We start from the raw sequence: 15,044 nt of genomic DNA, 5'->3' as shown, positions 1-15,044 counted from the left end.
CAACTCTTTAATAATTACTATATGATTATCATTTTAAACAATAAAGGAAAAATAAATATCACGCAATAGGCTAAAACAAATTTCTCAGAAACAGAGTTCTAAGAACCACATTAATATTCATGACTTGTTAATCTTTCATTAATTTTTAGTTATTGATTGTACAAAAATTGCACTTCCACTATCATCAAGAAAACACGAATAACCTTACCTTGTTTCCAGTTGAGAAGAGTGGCACATGTTTAGCTGATGATTGCCTATCCTAGGAGTGTCAGCAGTGGCTGTGGAAGTTTTAAAGAGTGCAAAGTTAAGTCTAGCCACAGCTCCATAGCCACCATTCTATAGCACACTAAACTTGATAATGTTGGATGGGACTTAGGATTATAATTTATACTATTTCTCTTCCATATTCGGTTAACCAGAAAATCACATAACATTTAGCATTGAAATAATGATTCCATCATTAATTCCTTGCATTCCTTTCACATTACTCCTGTCTTATTTCACAATATTATATGTTAATGTTACCAACATATATTTCAAAGAAAAACATCTTGCCCCAGGCCTAGGCAATTCCTCTCCATTTCTATTTCTATACCACCACCAGATTATTTTTTTTAATACCTCTCTTATTCTGCAACTTTCCATCTTGGAAACACTTCAACTTTTCATGTTATTTATCCATTGGTATATGCTCCAGTTACCTAAAACCACTCTCCCTTAAATACTTCTTCCATATTTCCCACATTTCTCAGGCTTTTAATATACATTTGCTCCAATTTGAAATACTCCACCACTTGCTACCCACGTATCAAATTTTTACAAATTGTGTTCTTGACGTAAAGTGGTATATTTCCCTTCTTTGATTTTCTGTGGTGTGGCCAACATTACATACAGGGTGTCCATAAAATTCATGTGCAATTTAAATAGTTTCACATGGTAAAATTGCATGTGAACTTTATGGACACCCTATAATTTGCCCCATATCATTTTTTGCTAGCATGTGTTCTTTTTCAAACTATATTGTAAGTTTCTTCAAAGGAAATACTATAATTTCTTTTTCTTCATATATACAGAAATGCCATAGACACTACAATTGATCTCCATTTCTCTAAACCCACACCTACACTGAGTCCCTTTAAAGATAAAACAATGCTTAGGAAAAAATTCTGGTTCACAATTAACATTCAAGGAATTCTGCTTGAATATTAAATGAAACAAAGTTTCCCTCTTATTTTTATATGACCAGATAAAATTTTTATGAGTATACTATATAGAGAAAAATGAAGCAAAACATTATTATAAAATATCCAGTCCTTCAATGAACTTGCCATTTTCAGTAATTTTCTAGGAAATTTAAAGAACAATATTAGAATATTTATGTATATAATTTCTGTCATATAATTTTAATATTTTAAAAGTGGAGTGTACCTTCATTCAACTTTTTCTATTAAATATCTTATAAGAGAGAACATGATATGACTTTTTATAGCAGGAATAACTTGGAATATTTATAAATGTTTATGATATTAACAATGAGCTCACAAGTTCAAGACCAGCCTGAACAAGAGTGACTGTGTCTCTACTAAAAATAGAAAAACTAGCCAGGCTTTGTGGCTGATGCCCATCATCCCAGCTGCTCAAGAGGCTGAGGCAAGAGGATCACTTGTGCCCAAGAGTTTGAGGTTGCTGTCAGTTATGATGCCAAGGCACCCAACCCAGGGTGGTAGAGTGAGATGCTGTCTCAAAAAAAATAAAAGAGGGGCAGCACCTGGGGCTCAAGAACAAGGGCACTGGCCCCATATACCAAAAGTGGTGGGTTCAAACCCAGCCCTGGCCAAGAACTGCAAAAAATAAAAATAAATAAAAATAAATAATAAATAAAATAAAAGAGAAGAAGATGGCAGACCAGAATGATTGTAACCCAGCCATAACTGGCTCAAGGACCTTATCCAGAGCCATAGCTCAGGGAGCACAGAAAGCAGGTGGTGAGCTGCATACAGCATATGATCCAGACCAGTGGGGATCTGATGAATTAGGCAAGTGATTGCCAACTGCTGGCATCAGTCACCCCACACACAGACAGGTCCAGGATGGGAGGAAGCATTTCCAGAGTTTTCAGTTGTTGAGGGAAGCAATGCCTTGAAAGGGAAGCTTAGAAGAGGTGGCAGACTCAAACAGTATACAGCAACCAGATTGGATTGCAGGTTGGAGTAGACTTGCCATAGGTTTGGTAGCTGGTGAGGCAGCCATTCTGAGCAGGTCTTGGTGGCCAGAGGACTGCTATTGTGGGAGGGTCATGAGGTCTTAGTAGGGGCCTAAAGCACAGCTGTCATAACTCTGCCTGCTGGGATTAGAACTCCACTCTTGGGACAGACTGAGGGACTCTCGCACTGCATGGGAACTGAAGTCAGGAAGCACTCTGAGACCTGCTCCTGAAAAACACTTGTGAGCTTTAACATCCCAACACAGCAGGGTCAGAATGCTGAGGAAATAATCAGGTGATCACCAAAGGCAACTAAGTTCAGAATAAGGACCACAGAGGTTGCTAGGTGTGTTCTCTCTATACTAAAAAAGCACAGTGTCACCTGGTGTCCTGGTGACATATTGCAACATATTGTAATCAAGAGCAAGGAATTCTGTTTTTCAGCCACGAGGAAGAGTTTCGGGTAGGTCAAGCTGAGGCGACTTCAAGACCTAAATTGTGACACATGGTAATTTGAAGCAAAGGAGAAAGTGAGAAAGAAAAGGGAGGACCAGGAAGTGAAGAAGAAGAAAGAACACATGAGGAAGAATTGACAGAAAAATTTAGTGAACATGAAAAACTAAAGCAGAGCAACTTTGACAAGGGACCATGAAGCAGGTACTACAGAAAATTCCACCTATTAATGGATTAATGGAGAATTGATTTGACAGATAACAAATTTAAAATATGGATGATAAAGACAATAAAAGGACTGGACAAGAAAATGGAAAAGCAAAACCTAAAGTTGGGCAAGAGATATGTAAAATATAGAAAGGATATGGTGAAGCATAAGGAAATAAAGGAGAAAATCAGGGAAGGTAAATATGCAGTACAAAGTATCAAAAATGGGTTAGCCCATGGAGAAGAAAGAACCTCAGAGCTAGAGGATAAAGTTTTCAAGTTAACCCAGGTAGTTAAAGAGGCAGAAAAGAAGAGAGAGAAAGCAGAACAGGTGCTTAGATAACTACAAGATTCCATGAAGAGTTGAAATACACAAATGATAGGGATTCCTGAAGGGGAAGAAGATTATCCCAAAAGAATGGAAGCCCAACTAGAGACTATGATAAATGAAAACTTCCCAAGTTTTACTAAAGACCACATTGCATTCCTTTCAGGTGTATATTGAACCCCAGGTCATCTCAACTCAAACAGAGACTCTCCAAGACACGAATAATGAATTTGTCCAAAGTCAAGATGAAAGAAAAAAATTGGCAAGTGGCTAGGAGTAATCCCAACTGACCTACAAAAGGAAAAGCCATTAAGATTACACCAGACTTTTTGACTGAAACTTTCCAAGCCAGAAGACCACAGTATCCACATTCAACATTCTTAAACAAAACACTTTTCAACCCAGAATTCTGTATCCTGCTAAACTAAGCTTCAAAACTGATGGAGAAATGAAATTTTTTGCAGATATACAAACACTGAGGGAATTCACCACAGCAAGACCAGCTCTACAGGAAATACTTATACCTATTCACAACACTAACCATCACAAGGTACAGCAGCAAAGTAAACACCCAGAAGCTAAATGTCAAAACTTACTTTCCACAATGGCACAAAGGGTAAAACTACACAAAGGACTCTCACAAAATAAAATGAATATGACTTCGCCATATTTATCAGTTCTCTCAATAAATGTCAATGGACTGAATTCACCACTTAAGAGGCACATGCTGGCTGACTGGATAAAAAAGCACAAGCCTTCCATATACTGTCTCCAGGAGACACACCTAGCCTTGAAGGACAAATCAAGACTCAGGGGTAAGGGATGGAAAACAGTATTTCAAGCAAATTGAAATCAGAAGAAAGGTGGGGTTGCAATCTTATTTTTGGATTCAAGAATATTTAAAGCAACTAAAGTTAAGAAAGACAAAGATAGACACTTTATACTGGTAAAAGGAATGATTAAATTAAATATTTATGAACCCAACTTAAATGCCTTCCAATTTAAGAAACCCGCCTTGATTGGTCTGAGCAATGTGATATCCCACAACACCACAATAGTTGGGGACTTTAATACACCTCTGACAAAACTGGACAGATCCTGTAAACAGAAACTAAACAAAGATACAAAGGACTTAAATGTGACTCTAGAACAAATGGGATTAATGGACATATACAGAACACACTATGCCAAAGCTAAAGAATATACATTTTTCTCATCAGCCCATGGTATGTACTCCAAAATCAACCACATCCTAGGGTACAAATCAAACCACAGCAAAATTAAAAGAACAGAAATTATATCTTGTATCTTCTCACATCACAAGGCAATAAAGATGGATAGAACTCAACTCCAACAAAAACATTCATCCCCACACAACCACTTGGAAATTAAACAACCTTATCCTAAATGATAGTTGGGTTCAGGAAAAGATAAAAGAGGAAATCACTAAATTCCTCAAATATAACAACAATAAAGACAGAAGTTACCAAAACCTGTGGGATATAGCAAAAGCAGTCTTAGAAAGAAAACTTATTACTTATATTCAAAAAACAGAAACAACGTATCAACAAACTCATGAACCATCTTATGGAATTGGAAAAAGAAGAACAATCTAAGCTCAAACTCAACAGAAGAAAACAAATGATCAAATTTAAATCAGAGATTAATGAAATTGAAAAAAAAGAATCATTCAGAAAATTAACAGAACAAAAAGTTGTTTTTTTGAAAAATAAAATCAACAAACATTTGGCTAGATTATCTAGAAACAGAAAAGTAAAATCTCTAATAACCTCAATCAGAAACAATAAAGGAAAAACAACAACACATGCCATAAAGATACAAGAGATCATCTCTAAATACTACAAGAAACTCTATGCTTAGAAATTGGACAATGTGGAGGAAATGGACCAGTATCTGGCAGCACACCCTCTCCTTAGACTTAACCAAGAAGAAATAGATCTCTTGAACAGACCAAATTCTAGAACTAAGATCAAAGAAACAATTAAAAAAAAAATCTCCCCAAAAAATAATGCCCTGGTCCAGATGGCTTTACAGCAGAATTTTATCAAACCTTCAAGGAAAGCTTACACCCATACTGAAGAAATTAAAATTGAGAAGGAAGGAATCTTCCCCAACACATTTTATGAAGCAAACATCACCCTGATACCAAAACCAGGAAAAAACCCAACTAAAAAGGAAAACTTCAGACCAATCACACTAATGAATATTGATGCAAACATTCTCAATAAAATCCTAGCCAATAGATTACAGCTACACATTTTTAAAAAATCATTCATCATGAGCAAGTAGGTTCTATCCCAGAGAGGCAAAGCTGGTTTAACATATGCAAGTCCATAAACGTAATTCATCATATCAAGAGAATCAAAAACAAAAATTGTATGATCCTCTCAATAGATGCAGAAGAGCATTTGATAAAATTCAACATTCTTTTCTAATTAGAACACTTAATAAGACCAGGTTTTGTGGCTTCCACCTGTAATCCTAGCACTCTGGGAGGCCAATGTGCGTGTATTGCTTGAGCTCACCAGTTCAAGACCAGCCTCAGCAAAAAAGGCAAGACCCACATCTATACTAAAAATGGAAAAATTGAGGCAAGAGGATCACATGAGCCCAAGAGTTGGAGGTTGCTGTGAGTTATGACATCCTGGTACTCTACCCAGGGCAACAGCTTGAGACTCTGTCTCACACAAAAAAAAAAAAAAAAAAAACACTTAGGAATTTAGGAATTGGTGGCATATTTCTTAGTCTGATCAAGGTCATCTATGAAAAACCCTAATATAATACTAAATAGAGTAAAACTGAAAGCTTTTCCACTTAGAACTGGAACCAGTTCCAACTGGAACTTGCTCTCTATTACCACTACTATTCAACATAGTGCTGGAAGTTCTAGCCAATACAATAAGGCAAGAGAAGGAAATAAAGGACATCCAAATGGGAACAAAGGAAATCAAACTCTTGCTCTTTGCCAATGATATGATCTTATACTTAGAGAACCCCAAAGACTCAACCACAAGACTCTTGGAAGTGATCAAAAAATTCAACAATGCCTCAGTACATAAAATCAATGTCCACAATATCAGTAGCCTTTGTGTGTGCCAATAGCAGCCAAGATGAGAAGCTAGTCAAGGACAAAATTCCCTTCACAGTAACTTCACAAAAAATGAAATACCTAGTAATATACTTAACAAAATAATTTCCTACAAGGAAACTATAAAATCCTTTTAAAAAGAGATAGCAGAAGATATTAATGAATGGAAGAATATACCGTGCTGATACCTGGGAAGATTAAAAATTGTCAAAATGTCTATACTTCCTAAAGCAATCTACAGATTCAATGCAGTCCCCATTAAAATATCAACATCATATTTTTAGGATTTGGAAAATATGATTCTTCATTTTGTATGGAACTAGAAGAAACCCCATATAGCCAAGGTAGTTTTTAGTAGTAAAAACAAAGCTGGGGTTATCACCCTACCAGACTGTTGGCTATATTATAAGGCCATAGTGATCAAAACAATAGCATGGTATTGGAAAAAAAATACTTTCAATAGATATTGACATTTGGAACCAAATAGAAAACCATGAGTATGTTATAACCACCTGATCTTTGATAAACCAAACAAGAATATACACTCGGGGAAAGAATCCCTCTTCAATAAATGGTGTTGAGAGAACTGAATTACCACATGTAAAAGACTAAAACTGGACCAACACCTCTCATCCCTTACAAAAATTGATTCAAGCTGGATAAAAGATTTAAATCTAAGGCATGAAACAATGAAAATCCTCAAAGAAAGTGTGGGAAAAATACTTGAAGATATTAGCCTGGGAAAACGTTTTATGAAGAAGACCTCCATGGCAATTGCAACAACAAAAATAAACAAATAGGACTTAAACTGAAAAGCTTCTGTACAGCTAAAGAAACAACAACCAAAGCAAACAGACAACCTTCAGAATGGGAAAAGATATTTGCATATTATGAATCAGACAAAAGCTTGATAATGAGGATCTACAGAGAACTCAAATTAATTAACAAAAAAAAGACCAAACAGTCCCATATATCAGTGGGCAAAAGACATGAATATAACCTCCTCTAAAGAAGACAGATGAATGGCTAACAAACATGAAAAAATGTTCATCAACCCTAGTCATCAGAGAAGTGCAAATCAAAACTACCCTGAGATATCATCTAACCCCACATTCCAAAGTCTCAAAACTGTAGATACTGGTGTGGACATAGAGAGAAGGTAACACTTTTACACTGCTGGTGGGACTGAAAACTAATACAACCTTTTTGAAAGGAACTATGGAGATTTCTTAAAGAAGTCAAACTAGACCTCCCATTTGATTGTGCAATCCCATTACTAAGCATCTACCCAGGAAAATAAAAGTCCTTTTATCATAAGGACATTTGTAATAGGCTGTTTATCGCTGATCAATTTACAATGGCAAAAACGTGGAAACAACCTAAATGCCCACCAACCCAGGAATGGATTAAGAAGCTGTGATATATGTATACCACAGAATACTATTCAGCCACTAAAAAAAGATGCAGACTTTATGGTTTTTTGTATTAACCTCAATGAAGGTAGAACACATTCTTAGTAAAGCATCACAAGAATGCAGAATCAAGAATTCAATGTACTCAATTCTAATATGAAGACAATATATAAGTTAACACAAGAGAAGGGTAGGAGAATGAGGAAGCAGGGAGAAGGAATAAGGGAGGGGAATGGGTGGTCATGGTGTATGGCACACCTCTTGGGGGTGGGACATAACTGTAATAGGGACTTTATCTAACACATGCAATCAGTGTAACTTAATTCCTTGTACCCTTAATGAATCCCAAATAATGAGAAACAAAGCATTCTAAAAATAAAAATTAAAAGATAAAATATAAAAATTTGTGGAAGATTGAGATTAGGAAGCTTGAATTCTCAATTTATAAATTAGCCTTGATGTTTTCCTTCCATTTTTTTTATCTGTAATGTTTACCTTAGTGTTCCTGATGCTTACATATATACATATGGCATATATATACATATATATACACACACACACATACAAACTATATATACTTAACAAATATATATTGCAAATAGATTTTATTTTGGTTTAGTAATTATGTGCACACATAATGTTTAATAAGAAAAAACATTGTAACATTTCATTAAATTCCTCACTACAAGCACTTTCCCAAATATATTATTAAAAATATTAAGAGTATTTATATAATTATATTACATTTTGGCTGTGTAGCAATACCAATAATTTACTAAAGTTTTAATATAATTCATAATATAAAATTCATAATATAATTCATTCATAATATAATTCAGTCAGTCATCTGACATGGTTAAGAAACAAAGCATTCTAAAATAACCCCACCATTAATGCCTATGTGTTTGGCTGATGAAGTCCTTAATTAGAGTTATTGCCCTCTATTGGCCACTTCCAAGGTACATTTGGTAGATCTGCAAAATTTTGCAAGTAAGCACAGGAGAATTTTGGGTGGAACCTAACCCGTCTCCATCTGGGGTTCAGCTATATCAAGGCAAGTCTGGTAAGTCAGGGTGAATGGAGAAGAGTCTTATGGAGCCCAGCATGATAAACTGAGGTGAGCATCATGCCCTTAGGCATGCCAGCTGAGAAGGCACTCTGAGTAGGACATGGTAGCTCTGCTCCATCTACTGACACCATAGTCCTGGGATACACGACAAGCAAAAGAAACCCAAAACACTTTGACAACACAGCAGTATTCCTTCAGGCCCTTTGATGATGCCATTCATGAGAAAATTACTTGAGTAAGCCCTCCAGTCTTACCATAACCCATCTCCCAGTTTGAGCCCAAGGCAGTCACTACTAGACAGGGCTACGATGACCACTGTGGTGTGGCAGAGGAAGAGTAGACTTGTCCCCTGGGCTGTGCAGCACGCTACTGGGACAGCGAAGGATTCATAAGTTTGCGAAGGTCAGGAAGCTGCTGCTGCTGCAGCCTCCAGGAGCTATGACTCAGCAGTTCAGTCTGTTGGTTCTGGGGAAGTAGATGGAAGTCTAAGGAGCTGACCCTTTTCTGAGCAAAATGTAAGTAATCCTCACTTGGTGACATACAGGGATATTGAAGGTGCATTTTCACTTATGCCACTTACTAGCGGTATGACAATAAGCAAGTTAGGAATCTCCTCCATGTCTATTTCTTTGTCTGCAAAATAGAAATAATAATAACGTTATTGTTGATGTGAGGTTGGAGTTAATATACTTGTTAAAACCCCATATCTATTATCTGTTTTTTAATGCCTCCGTGTTGTTTACATTATTTCTCTAGTAATCTGAGAAATAATTCAGTGCCTCACACTACCTTTGAAGAAAGAGCAATAGAGCAGAAAGAACACAGACTTAGGTGTTTTTGACCCTATCGCTGGCTATGTGATTTGAGGAAACTTGCATAAAATATTAGTTTCCTTATCCATAAAATAATTATAATACATCTTTCCCCTAGAACTTTTAGGGACAGTCACAATAAAATATTTAAACTTTTAAGAAACACTAATCAAAATTCATTAATCATTTACTGTGTACCAGGCATTGGTCTAGGGGTTTTAAGTATTAACTCATTGATTCTTTCCTCAGAACACTGAGAGGTAGAGACTGCTATTGTCTGTTTTATAGAAGTGATAACTTTGAGTCCCTTCCAGAAGCCTCTCAACCAGTAACTGCTAAAGCAGGATTTGAATAGTGCTTCTTACTAAAAAGTAAACAGCTTTAAAGGCCATACAATACACCTCTCAGGATTTTAAAAATTGTAGGTACTCAGTAAATGGCAACTGTCAAGGATGAGGTATTGAATGAGAATAAAATATTATGCTTAATAAGTTAATTTACTTTCTATGAACTTAAAATCTTGCATTAAGAGTTGATATTTTCTAAATATTAGATAATATAGCATGTAAATTTTTTCTCATTTTTTTTAGTAAAACCTAATTTCAACAGTATGGCTTGGGATAAGATCTTTTTTAGTGTTTAGTCTGTCTTTGTCCATTCATGCTGTTATAACAAAATACCATAACTGGGTGGCTTACAAATAACAGTAGTTTATTTCTCTTAGTTATGAAGGCTGGGAATTTTAAGATCAAGATGCCAGCAGCCTCAGTGTCTGGTGAGGGCCCATTTTCTGGTTCATAGATGGTGGCTTCTTCCTATTTTTTCCCATATTAAAAATGGCAATTGAGTTTGCTTGGAGCTATCATTTAAAGGTACTAAACCCATTCATAAGAGCTTTGCCCTTGTGAGCTGATTACCTCTCAAAAAGCCCCACCTCCTAATACCATCACTTTGGGGGTTAGGATTTCAGTTTATGAATTTTGAGAGGACATTGGGTTAACATAACAGAAATAGTTTTGGGGGGTAGTTGATATACTTGGTTTACTCAATCATTTTTAATACTAAAAAAAAAAGAAAAAGATGGCATGTCTATACTGTTTTCATGCCTAAAATCCTCTTGACTGTAAGTGACCCTGATGTCATAGAAATAGTGACTATTTCAAAGTAATCAATAGAAAAAGTTGAAGTTTGGATGTTTAACTTAACAAAAATTCTATCTAATTATGTTTAAAACCATATATTATTATTAGTTGTTTTTCTTTTAGAAGCTATAAAGAAACAATTGTGCCTACATCATCTAAAGATGTTTTAGTTATAAAAATGGAGCATTACATAGACACAACATTTTCATGCCAAATTAAGATCAATTATAATAATGACCTAAGCCTCCTGAGCTTTAATTTGATTTTAAGAATTGTAAGGCTGGGCATAGTGGCTCACACCTATAATTCTAGCACTTTGGTGGCTGAGGTGGGAGGATTGCTTAAATCCAGAAGTTTAAGACAAGCTTGGACAGAGCAAGGCCCATTCTTTAAATGAAAAAAAAAAAGAAATAGCTGAGTATTGTGGTGTATGCCTGTAATCCTAGCTACTCAGGAGACTCAGGCAGGAGGATTGTTTGAGCCCAGGAGTTAGAGGTTACAGGAAGGTGTGATTGCATGAATGTATTACAGTTTGGGTAACAGAGTGAGTCTCTCTTTCAAAAAGAGAACTGTACATTTTATAGAGTATATATTAGTTGTTCAGTTAACTCTTTAGAAAATTATTCTGGAACGAATGGAGTGTTGTTAGACCATTATTCTTTCACAAATAAATTGTATGCTAAATTATTAAATTTATATTTTTGATGTTAAATTATTTTTATAATGTAGGTATTAGATAAATATGTTAGTTGGAAAAATTAGCCTTAAAATAGAAAATATAGATGGAAACTTAATTTAATATATTTAATTGTATATTATTTATATTCTTAAAGATCAGAATCTATATAAGGTAATCATAGGTTGGCCTAAAATAATCATTAAAACAATTTTAATCCCTTTTAACTTTTTCTCTGCTAATATTTATTCTAACCCAATTTGAATTGTGTCTCTCTCTTTTTCACTCAGGAACATGTAAATATTCTTCTTTCCTTAATTCTCATCCTGGAGTGAATTATTCCTTACTAATTCTCTAAGCTTAAAAATATGCATAATAAACTTTGTACTTAGAACCTTTTTTTTTTTGCTAACTGCTTTGTTGGCACTAAAGTTAAAGCAGCCAATGCCAAATTCTCCATCTTAAAGCAGCTTGTGCAGATTGCCATTATTCCTATTTGAATTGAATTTTTATACAAGAGGAATATGCTATTAAAGATCAAAATTGATTACTATTAGATGCTTCTAACACAATTTTGAATTGGAGAACACTCCTCTCTCCTATCACCACCACCCTGAGGTGATTCACGTGGCACACTGTGGAATACATTTACCAGGCTCCCATACACAGGCCTGGCATTCTGTCGTAATCATTCTTTTCATAGCACAATTTGTGGGTCTCTGTGAAATGCAGCTATTGGTAGTTCTGCCTGTACTCAAATGAAGTGATATTGAATTTCTATTATGCATGTGCCTTGGAAACCTCACAGCTCTCCATAAAGATTTTATTCACACAGCAGATTTGTTGTGACTTAGATAGTTTCAGACAATTTTAGATTTGAATGGACATGGCAGAATCTGACAGTATAAAAGAAATATCAGGAGAAAGAAACATGTAGAACCAAATGATATATTAAGCAACCTACAGAACAAAGCAAAGAGAATGCCTGTGATTGTAGTAAACAAAACCAGAAAGTGCATTTCTGAAGGACCTCTCGTGGGGACTAATCTTTGTATATTGCATATATGAGTTGGTGATGGAACTTGTCAACTCCTTTCATCCTACAAATTAAGTTTTGATAAAGCCCTGTTCCTTTCGTAACCTTCACATTTTTGAAATAAATTGTTCATAATAAGACACGTGCTAGTTTTCATAGATTTTTCCAATGGTTCAGGACACAAATCCAAAATGGAAAATAAATGCAATCGCAAACAAACATTCATTCCTCAACTAGAATTTAGAAGATTTAATTCAAAAAGGATGAGGAATAATTTTTAGTGGAAACTAAGATGTAGAATTCAAATAACATTGAAATAAACTTGTAGTGAACTGAAGCATTGATGAGGTAACATAATTAGGTAAAAATAAAATGAATTTAATTTGAAGTTTTCTTCATTATTGAGAGTACAAGGCATAATTTAGGCACTGTGGAAAGTAACACTGAATGAAGCAGACAATGCCCATTATTTCATAGAACTCATTTACTAATGGAGTAAATAAATTGAAGAAATAATAATTCTAAGTAGAAATAAATGCTATGGTGAATATAAAATAGAGTCATGGGACAGAATCTGTGCTACACATGGGCAGGGTGTCAGAGAAAGCTCCTCTATTTTTGATATCCGGGGAAGCCTTCCCCAAAGAGATGATGTGTGCTGGGCCATGAACGACAAGGCGGTGGCGGCCACCAGAAGGCCTGTAGGCAGAGCCTCCAGACAAATATGACAGCACATGCCAAGTGCTTTCTTAAGTGGATGTTTCCATCAGATGGGATTTCTTCAAATCACACATTACTTTAAAAACATTTCACCTTTGGAAGAAAACTTAGGTAGAGATTGAATGAAAAGGAAAAATACCTAATAGCTGTTATTAGGAGAGTCGAAACATGTTTGTCCTGGTGGATATTAAGAACTGGACATGCCTAAGGGAAAATCAAAATGGGTAGCATATTTAATTATTCCCTTTTAGAAGCTTTGGTTCTGACCCCAAATCATCCAACCATTTTTTTACCATAATCATTCTCTATGTTTCCAAGTAATGCTAATGTGTTTGATTTTTCTGAGCATCCATTTTATGCGAATTATTTAATATAACCCTGACAATACTTATCGGCTCTGCAGAAATTACCCAAGAACTGCACTGTCAGCATGCGCCTCAGTCCTTCTCCTTCTCTCTAGCTCAGCTGCCCAAAGTTCCTAATATACTCGACCTGCATTATGCTACAGGCGAGGACTGTATGACGTAGCATGTCACATAAAGATATTAGCCATTTATTTATCACATGTGAAAAGAGAGGGCAGGTAACTGGCAATACAAAACAACATGTCCACGTAAAGCATTTTAATCATCCAGTAATCCTGGGGGAGAAGATTTTTCTAAGTAAAATACCATTCAAATTACACAATTATCCAAGCTCCATGTAAGCCTACCTGTATGTACAAATTTGGGATGAGTTCTGATCCAAAAACTATTCAATAAGCATCATCAGTTGGGAGGAACTTTGGAGTGCTCAAGTTTGTAGAAAAATTTAAATGTGAATTAAATGGATTGATGGTGTACATTTAAAGCTTTCCTTGAAATTGCCTTTACAAGCAAGGAACTGTTAAAACCTTAATAGCTGGTAAACTCTTTGAGAATAAGAATAACATCTGTCTCCATCATTTCTTATGTTTTTCACAAACACAGGATTTGGAATTGTCAGACAAAAGTTGCAGTGACCAGATTAAATAGGCAAGGAAGACTTTATTCAAGACTATCATGATAAGGGAGAAGGATTGAACTCTGCTGAAACAGAAGATGGGAGAGATTTTAAACACTTGGGTGAGTTAACGGCAAAGGAGGATGTTAAGGAGGCGGTCAGCGTGATTAGGCTATCGACATTTACTAACTGACACTTGTCAAAGTTAGGCTCCTTCACTCCCACTAAGGTTGGGATACAGGTTACTGTCTTTCTTGATGATTATTTTTTGCAAACATTGCTCCCAGGTCCTTAAGAAAGACATTTTTGAGTTGTACTGGCAAGGGACTGGGAGAAGATTTATATATCAAAGAGGCAAAGAAATAATTTACAATTGCAATTTTTCTAAAGTAAATACTTTACAAAAAGGAGCACAGGGTTGTCTAGTCAGAAAGCACTGTCTGAAGTTCAGTGAAGCCGGTGGAAACTGTAACCCCATTCTGGTCAGAAGGTAGTACTTGCTCCGTAAATATGTGCTGGACAAATGGATGACTATACCTTGGAGAGAATACTTTGAAGCCAGACTTTGAAAACTTTAAACAACATATCTAAATAAATCATTATTTAAAAAAATGCTCTTAGATTATTTATTCCATACGATCTAAACCTAAATCTTTCAAATAAATCTATTTCTGTTTATTATAATCCTCAGCATATAGATATACTGATGGTAACTGACAGCTTAAGTATATACACAGTATAAAAAGCTCAAATCTTTTGGGTTTCTGTTAAATGCATGCTTGTATTTAGGCCTTATTTTTTTTTCCTTATCCTACTCTGTTAATTTATTTTTTGGTGTGGTATTCAATTATTAGATGTTTTAGGGCTAGGAAAATTTCAGCTCTTATTTAAAAAAC

The sequence above is a fragment of the Otolemur garnettii genome, unplaced genomic scaffold (assembly GCF_000181295.1).
Source record: "Otolemur garnettii isolate 467f Iridium unplaced genomic scaffold, OtoGar3 scaffold00017, whole genome shotgun sequence".
Taxonomy (NCBI): Eukaryota; Metazoa; Chordata; class Mammalia; order Primates; family Galagidae; genus Otolemur; species Otolemur garnettii.
This window is presented reverse-complemented; position numbering follows the sequence as displayed.